Here is a 10,297-nt window from a genome sequence, read left to right on the forward strand (position 1 = left end):
CAGAAGAAGAGGCCAAAGAATTCCTGACAAGAATTGGCTCTGTAACAGCTCTCAGATTCCCAGTGTTACCATGGTAATACCGAAAACATATTCTTGTTTCAGCTAGGAGATATAACACGAACGTAGTAAAATACTTAGTATCTATGTAATCTAGTGGTATAATGTAAAAGAAATCTACGTAATATTAAAAAATTAATTTGTGTACATAAAGATAAATATTTTATTCATGTTATGCTGAAGATCTATCTGTATTTTTAAAACAATTGTGTCAGATTGTGCACAAGTTTGAAGAAAGCATAGGAGTAGGAAGCGGACTGAATATAAACATACGTTCTGTGAAGACGGAGGCTATTCTATTAAAAGGCCAGACAAGATCTCCTTTTTTGCTGCCACTCACGCCACGATTCCTGTAGTCAAGCCATTTTCCAGGATGAGCTTGATCTAAATATAACAGAGGATATGCCAGTTTAACTGTGGATAAATGTTAGATGCATTTTATCATGAGTGGAAGGTTGCTGACATCAATTCCTAAATGCTCAGGCTGCAATAACCTTCATAGCTTGGTCCTTTAAATTTAGATACATTGCTAGGTACTCGACAAAGACCATTTTAAAACACTCTGTTACAGAAAATATGACTATGACCTACAGATAAGCGTTCAGGAAACATAATAGCAAAAGCTCAAGCTTCTGTAACCTCTTTCCAACCAGCAACATCAACCAGACATTAGTAGCCTAAAAACATTACTCTACGTGAATCGAACAACATTGACGGTCAAAACTATAGAATATAGATAAACAGTTTTTTTTCGATCTATCATGCATGAGCGCGTCTGTTTTTCAAGAGAAGACATTACATTCACAAATTGACTTCTTTTTACAATCCCCTACCTTTCGGAGAAAGTGTACTAACCTACATAAAAGTATAACTATAAAATCATAATAATAACCAAAATCCTAATGGTATAACATGCTCACATAAAAATAATGCATTAATGCTTTATGTCATGATGTATAACTTCTACAAAAATTCTTACTGGTTTTGTAAAGACTAATCCAGTCTTTGGCAGAAACGTTCGCTTTAATGTCCCAATAAATGGTTAGACTAGCTTCCTCATCATTTATATCAACTTCTGTTTTATTAACCAATAGCTTCGATTCTGAATGATATGGATTCGTGGCTAGGTTTGTATCAGAGTGCCACCTCGCATTGTTTGTCATCGAGTTATTTGCAGTTATCTGTCGGTAGCCAATCAAATTAACAGCATCGTCTTTCGAGCTACCATAGTTCTCAGTTGAGAGGAGCATGGGACGACTCATTGAGGGTTCACATGATGTAGATTGAGGTCTGGCATTATGACCGCTCGTTGTTGGCAGATTTTCCAATGAAGAAGATTTCTGATGATGTACTTTAATTATAACAGCTGCCATCAGGACTTCTGAATTTAATCAGCAAGTTGGAGTCTTCCCTCTAGACTGCTACACACTTAAAAAAGAATGGATATATGAAAATATCCACTAACCATATAAAACAAAAACACACCTGTTCAATGTGTAGAAACATATGTAATAGTAACCATTCATAAGCAGTTACAAGACTGTAGATAACGATTGCAGAAATGTTTATGCAGAGAACTATGAAGGATACAAAAACATATTTTCAGCATTTACTAAACAACATTACAATAAAGATTTCAATCATGTTCATATTAATCTGAATTTGACTAGCTTATGTTTCGTAGTCTCGTAAACATGTTTACAAAGAGATAAGCACCGCTTCCTCCAACATAAATGTATTTGTGCAATTATTCAAGTTCATAGAATTGTTCAGGACATGTTTCGTGTATGCCATGGCAACCAAAGCTTTGGTAGTGTATTACTGCAAACATCAAGATAGCTTTTTAAAAGTATTAAAATATATTTTTGCTGAGGCGTAGCTGTAGTGAAATCTAATGCTGAGTGTTACATATGCATGTCTTTCTACATGCTCGGCTGCATTGTATAAGCTTAGGCTCCAAACCCCAGATTAGCCTTGCGAAAGTAATGCATTGATTGTGATAGTTTTTAGGAAATCAAATTAAAAATGTTGAATTCTGTTGATAGTAAAAAAGAGATAATTTGCTCTAGCTATAGCCTTAAATGATATAAAGAAAGATTTGTTGCATAGACAGTAAAGTAAATACTGTGTCCAGATCAAACTATCGATTCTCCCGCGTGCATTTTATAAGGTGTCAGGTATAATCTTTTAAAGGTTGACTTGCAACAAAATTCACATTATTGGAAAGTTTCCTATGTATTTGATAGTCTTGTACAATGCTTGGTATATTTAACATGAATTTAAGAGCAGTGATAAGTTTGTCAGATAGTGTTCCCCAAAGTCCATAGCAGAGATTGAGAACCCAAAGGGCAAGAGCGCTTAATAATATGCTTGCTGAAAGGTCATTAAGACAGCAGAAAAAACCTACTGACTGTTGTTCAAGCTTCAAAACAGCCTCAAAAGCTGGTGGTAAGATTGATGTATATAAAGGTAACCAATTTTAATTAGTGTTAATTCACCTGCTACATAGGATTTCAGACATATTGTCGGTTGTCTAGTGGTGCCATGTGTCCAAAACTATACAATTCTGAGTTTTGGCAGGTTAAGTTGAGTAAAAAATCGATTTATCAATACATTTTTTGCACCATAATAATGTATTTGCTTTAGACAAATATCCTCAAATAATTTGTTCAGTTGAAGCATTTCCATAAAGCCATTAAATAGCTAATAGTTTTGAAAGCACTACTTATTAGATGACATTTTAATTTGTGGTTCTACCCATTACAGCATCGTGTAAAACACCACAGGTTTTAAAGAGAATAGAAATCACTGAGATGGCGCTGTGGAGAAACAAATGCGTATAAGGTGTTATAAAAAGTAAAACTCTCAGACAGTTTTAGCAGCCCACTGAACAACATGGCTGGCAAGAGCAAGGCAATAGGAAAGGTAAAAAAACTAAGGCAGTAAAAAAATGTAGGCCTTGTGGTGCATTTTTTAAGTTATTCTGCAAATCACTGCACCAACTATTTTCCCTGCACTGACTACAAGTGCGGAGCCAAGGAGCACTGGACAAAGGAGTGCAAAAAAGACCGCAAGTAACTACAGTAAAGTAGAGCCCACAATATCGGAGTGTGAAGCAAGTGAAGCATCTTTCTCTCCTGCAAAACCAAGGAAATGGGTTCTAGCTGTAGTTTTGAAGTCAGATTCAAGTGTAAAAGTTTTGGCCAGTGGGAATAGCTACTAATGCAGGATAAGATTGTGAGGCAACCAGAGGCCAATACGATTAAGTCATCTCTCCTCAACATGAGGTCTGATTTTATGTTGTTAAGTGAGTTGTTGGTGATAGGGTAATACATATCAATAACAGAGAGTGAGAGGCCAGGGCTGGTAGAGAAAGATGCTGACCGGGCTTAAGGAAGAACATAGTAACCTTGAGGTACTTAGCAACCAGGCCCGTATTCCCTGGGGCGACTGGCCGGCTGAGCCACCCCAACTTTTTAAGAAATTTTGGCGGCTAAGTACAGTCAAACTCGAATAACTCGCTCTCGGATAAAATGTAAAATTTTATCACGAACACTTGGTTAACTCGAACGGATTTGTTTGGTTCGTTTTCACGCAATGATAAATTGCTTTAGATAACTCGACCTCAACATCATTAACTGGAACAGTTATTTGCCCAACGACTACGGGAACGGTTTTTATCGCTGTATAATATCACTTTATTCCATGCGATAGAGATAAACGTTAGCTTTTAATAGTTTTTGGGCGTCATTATTATCATCGGCAATATATTCTTCTTAACGACTTTATAAAGGTTTGCAAAAGGCCAAGTTTTAACAAACATCCGCTTGGCAATGGCCCAACGAAAGCGTAGAAACCTTCGGATGAACTTGAAATAAAATCGGCAAAATTGATCTTTGTTGATGTTGAAATGCTTAAAAGAAAAAGATATATTTCTCTTTTGAGCATTTCTTTTAACTGCAATCAAGTTTAGCTTATTTTAATCTGAAAATGTCCTGGCAGTCACATCACCGAAAACAAACAAATCTCAAATAATAGAAAAAATGTTTATACTTTCTGGTAAAAACTTTTAAAACTTCACATGAGATGCCCGGTTGAGGCCCTAAATGAAAGAAACCTGTTGGGGCTAACACCGCCATACATTACATAACTAGTTGCCTAACATTAGCCGCCCCAACTTGCAACTAGGGAATACAGGACTGTTAGCAACGGCCATTGATGCTGCAGCTAATGGCAATACCCGATAAAGCGGAGTTGCAACTAATAGCGTCAAAGGGAAAAACAAGGCCAGCAATTTCCACTGACCAGTGCATCCTAAAATCGTTGATAAATCTGTCAAACATTGGCCAAATTCTTTCAGCATAAAATGTCACAGCCACCACAATAGGCTGTCTTAGATCAGAGAACTTTTATTTCTTCTACGATTATTAAGTTTATGCTAGTTGGAGCTCCGGTTGGTACAATTGGAACTGCATATTCAAATAACTGAATAACATGGAACTTCTATCTAAAGTAACCACACTACTTGAGGTGTCACACAAGAGCTATCATGTGTAACCCAGTGCTGCTATAATTTGTTTATACTATACATGTTTATATTGAAGCAAAAAAAATGGTGTGATCCCGATCATTGTACACATTGACTGCAGCCTTTTGATGTTGCTGTTTAATTTCATTTCCAATGTGCGCTTTTGATGATTGTAACGGCTGCTAACTATGTGATCCTGGCAGGACTCTAGCAGTATAACACTCGACTGAGCTGACTAGCAGTGCATTTTCAGTAGTAGTTACACCAAAAAAATTGCATCTGAATTTTATACTCCCAAATTTTTCAGTTAAATAGAAATAGTTACTAACAATGTGATTTGGTTAGCAGCTCAATTAGTGATTGGCACTTACCAAACAGTTTGCTCCAAAGAAACAGCTTAAATATTATGCGGGATTAGTACTTGATTGTAGTAGAGAGTGAGACAAGAGTGAAAAATTTTAAGGAGAAAGCTAACAGCCACCAGTCTACCTAGTCACCTTTATGACAGTCTTAGTCACCAGATGGTCCAAAGTAGATGACCAATTCCCCTAGTCACTTGGACTAGGGGACTAGTCCCTAGTCATTTTGGATGTATAGCTTGTTGACCGAGCTGATGGTGTTACGAAGAATCTCATTTAGCGGGTGGTACTTTTAAACCTACTTATTATGAATATTAGCAGTTTTAGAAAAATTTGCTATGTTACTCTCAAGAAATTGTACAAAATGTTTTTACTGCAAGTATATTGTTCATGGTGCTTTATTATTAGTCATTTTTATTTATCACACAGCTAGAACGGAGGGTGATCTTTCCCGTTATCTGATTATCGTGGTGAGCTATTTAATCCAAAGTAAACAAGTTATTTTTCTTTTAAAAAATTAGCATACCAACAAAAAACTTTTCTTAAATAGAAATTAAAAAATATGATACAGCCTAACGGACTCAGCCACTCTAATTTTTGGCGCAATTACAATGATTTTTCATCAACTACATCAAAGTTTTGTATGTAGCCCACAACATTGAATGGTAGAAAGGGAGCTATGAGTCCATGAGCCTGCTACATTAAAAACTAAATATAAACATAAACTTGACTAAACCAGTTTGTTGTTCCTCCATACATAAGGTACATAAGGCTACATAAGGGTACATAAGGCTACATAAGGGAAAGTCATCACTTTATTACTAGCGTGCTAGTTTGCTAATAGCGTTCATCAATTGAGTCACTTTTTATTATAGGTATACCATTATTTTAATGCTTCAAAACAATATTAATATAATAACACAATTATATCAGGTTGAACATAGACTGGAATAGATGGTGATATGGTTGGATTTTAATGCCTATGTAATTTCATTTTATCATTCATTTCACCAATGTTGTCATTTGATTCAAATTCAGTTGTGGAGTGTGTGCACCTTTGTTTTAGGATTTGTGAAAATCACTCTAGGTCAGTCAGAGACTTGTGATCATCAATAGGCTTGTGCTCCAGACTTATCACTTTATGTATTTTGATGCCCCTTTTATCATAAACTAGCACAGCGCTAATGCCGATGATGTGCAGGAAAATATCCAAACAAAATTAATATATATTAATTATAATAAATGAAATAATTGCGGCTTAGCAGCATTATGCATTTCATGTGCACAACAAGAGAACAGACAATCTAAAAGAGCAAACAGTCATCTAGGAGTATGCACAAGGGCATGCAAGAAGGGCTGCAAAGATTGCTTCCTACCAATAAGTGAGTGAGAAGTCTTGGTGTAATAAATAATCCAAATTAGGGTTAAGTAAAGGTAGCCTTGCAGTGCAATAAAACTAAATAACGCATCATGCATGATATACTTTCTTGATATTTTCATTATACCTATACAACATATCCATAAACATGCATAACTGCCACAGAAAACAATGTTTCTGTGCATCTGGTTCCAACAACATTCTCCACACTCGAAAAAAGATGAAATTAACAGCAAGTTTTCTTATTACTATTCTTAATTGCTGCTGTTATAATTTCTCCGCAAAACCAATATTTGGTACAAAAAAATTTCTCAAGAATTTAGGACAGCTTGTAACATTTCTTTTGCAGTAACTGCATTTATATCGATAGCATTGACTACGGTTTTGAACCTCCGTCTGTATAAAACAGTCTAAAATGCATCTGAGGTGTTATTTAAGACTGGCTTCAAATATTTTCGCGAGCATGATCAGTCCCTCCTTTCTCTGTGGCCGTACCAATATCTTTTGAGAAATCTCCCCTCTGCGTAGTGGCCTTCGCATAAACAAGATTGTCGATAGTTGCTTATTCAATGTGTGAACATGTAGTAAACAGCGTTGAGAAACTGTCTGAGCTTCTTAGTAGAATAAATATTTCAATAACCAGATTGTTGCAATGTTAAAAAGATAACCTATGAAACGAGTCGTGAAAATCCGTCCATTTTACGATTCAAAGCTGCACGAATGCATAACGACAGTAGTGCGAGCATACGACGTTTGCAAAGTTGGTACATTTGTCAATGGGCTTACTGCAACTATAATAGTTTATAGTACAACTATCATGAACTATCTCGCGTTAATAAATTTGGTATTTAATACGCATTTGCGATGGCATTACAAAGTCAGAGAAAAGAACAAGTGAGGTATATCTAATAAAATGCAACATCAAACCTGAAAACTATCTATGAAGTTGGTTTTGTAACCAAAGTCTATCATATTTAGCTGTTGTAAGAGTGGCAACATCAATTATAGCAGTTATAATTGTTCTTTTTTATCAAACCATGAACTATATCAACAGGAAATTAACTTATAATCTAGTATGGCAGAGCGCTTCGTGTTTTAGTTCTCAAAGCATCACAGACGGCTAATAGTTCGTACTGAAACTGGAACGAACCGCCATGCCGAGCTTATCTTTAGCTTCCTTCGAACGCTCGGAGACTATTGAATGAAAGTCTTGCTCGACTAGCTAATCGTGGGTCTAAAAATGAGAAAGGCGACAACTTTTAACGAATTTATGAATAATTATTGCTTTTGAGTGTAAATGTATTACAAGATGAAGTCGGAGGTTCTTCTTATTGACATTGGCGGTGATGCTGCTTTACGATGCGTTAAAATAACTAGGAATTGATTCGTTTGAATTTTTTTGTAAGAAAAAATAACAATTGAAAAGTTAGAAAGTAATTTTAAATTATATATCTTTGTAAATTTTTCTTACATTAGTTCAACCAATGATATACAGCCCCACAGGCTGTATATCATTGGTTCAACATATGTACATTGGAATCAAGCTTAAAAAACAAAATATCTGAATATGCTCTGGTGTTTGTTGATTAAAATTTAGCATTGAGGTAGATTATTTAATAGAATCTAGCATGAGCAAAATTCTGGCTAAAGCATGGATGATTTCAAGTTACCATGTAAAAGTAAAACTAATCATAGAAATAGCGGTTTGTCTATTAACCAAAATGCATTTCACTCTAGCAAAGCAAGCAGTTTTTGTTGCTTCTTTCAGCGTATTCTTGAAAGCAAGACTCTTTATATACTGATACCAATGACATATGCCCCCTAGCCTGGGGGCATATGTCATTGGTATCTGGCTCTTGTGGGGGATTGGGAGAGAGGGGGTAGCCTGGGCATGGATCTCTCCCAATCCCCACAAGAGCCATGCCCAGGCTACCCCCCATATCTATGGGGAGTGGTTATATATCATTGCTGATACACATTATTTTCTAAGTGGCTGAAAGCTCTGAAATCTTAGTCAGTTGTGGCTAGATTATACTTTATCAGTAGGCCTAAATATTACATATTTGCAGACAAAGTGACTCAAATACAAATATACTAGAGCTTTTGAGGATCTTGTATCTTACGTGAATTCAGTAAAGATTTGACTTATTGCATATCATCTCAAAATTTATCTTGCAGTATGGAAATTTTTTATTTTGCTGTCAATAGCAAATTAGACAGAAGCTCTTGAAAGGGTATGATATTTTCAACCTATCTCTGAAATTACCTTAATACATTAGATGACCCATAGAAAACTGAGTGATGTCGGTGTGTGAAATTTTAATGCCATTACTTTGGCATTAAAATAATACTTACCATTATTTTTAGAAGAAGGTGAAAGACAGTTTTGCAAAATAATAATGAGGAAGCAGATTACTTTAAACGGAGCAGTGGAGCTCAACACTAAATTAGTGAAGTGTGAGTGGTTATAGGTGTGAAGTATCTCTGCGTATTCTGTAAAATGGAACGTGAGATACTTTCCAAACAGTGCACATTTTACATATAGTCTTGGCTCATGTTCTGATCACTAAGTGTGTAAAAACTCACTAGAGTGTTTTTGTAGGGAGTGAATGCTCTCGACACAGCGAGAAAACTCTCCTGTTAAATATACATAACATTGATCTAATTCAACATGCCTGCATTGTGAAGCGTGCAAACGTCTGGCTCATTGCTTTATGCCATACTTCCAAACGATACCTGGGTGGTATGGTTTGCTAAAGAAATATGTTTTTACCCTAACAGCCTTACAAGGTAATGATTTTTTATCGTCACGGTCACACCTATGGCAGTTATTTCGGAGCTCAAGATGTAAATGTAAAAACTGAAATTAGTAAAATAAAGTTGAGATTAATATTATACAAACAAGATGTCACTTTAACCACATTTACATGTTTGAAAAATTAATCTTCTTCAATAAGTTTATTTTTTGAATAAGATTATTTGATAAAAAAATTAAAGATTTAAGTTAGTAAAGAGTCTTCCAGGTGTAGTAATTGGATTCCTGTTCATAGATAGACATGATGTCTTCCAGGTGTAGTAATTGGATTTCTGTTCATAGATAGAAATGATGTTCAAAACGCATCTGGCATTGAAAGATATTTCTTACATTATCAAATCAAAACTACCTTATTTGGTGATGCAAGAGTACAAGTTTAGTTGCAGTTTGTTTCAAGTGTATTATTAACGTTAGTTAGCAAATGCAAACTGGCACCTGCGACTGGTATTATTTCAATGATAGTTCTTAAAACTCGCTCAAAATTCATGACTCTGTCGCAATGCAAAATTAAAAAGTGGAGTCAGTTATTTGGTATCACTAAAAAAATGCCAAGTAAATTGTTTGTTTATTAATATTTAAAATGTTTAGTTACAAAAGCCTTTGGAAAGCGTTGACTGCTGCTAACAGCTTGATAATGGCGTTCCCTTAATAATAACCTTTAACTCAAAGTTCTTTAGATGAGAAGTCATTGAGAAACATATTAGTTTTCTCAAACTGACTAACTGGAAAAAAAGGGAATACTATAACATGCTCCACCCACACAGTACCAACTCATTATCAATGTTTAACTGTAGAGTAAGTAAGCAAGTATCACAGAGGGCTTCAAAGACCACATGGTAGACTACATTATGAGGTTTTTTATTACTTCGCAATACTACCTTCAGAACTGTTATCTTGCAATACTACCTTAATAACTGTTACTTTGCAATACTACCTTCATAACTGTTACTTTACAATGCTACCTTCATAACTGTTACATTGCAATGCTACCTTCATAACTGTTACATTGCAATACTACCATCATAACTGTTACTTTGCAATACTACCTTCAGAACTGTTACTTTGCCTTTAAAAGTATCATTTTGATGTGTTTCCTTCCTTAAGGTGAATTATCATATCTATAAATGCATGCTTTTATTGGACCGAGGATGCAAACGCAT

Source organism: Watersipora subatra, chromosome 3, assembly GCF_963576615.1.
Source record: "Watersipora subatra chromosome 3, tzWatSuba1.1, whole genome shotgun sequence".
NCBI classification, from domain to species: Eukaryota; Metazoa; Bryozoa; class Gymnolaemata; order Cheilostomatida; family Watersiporidae; genus Watersipora; species Watersipora subatra.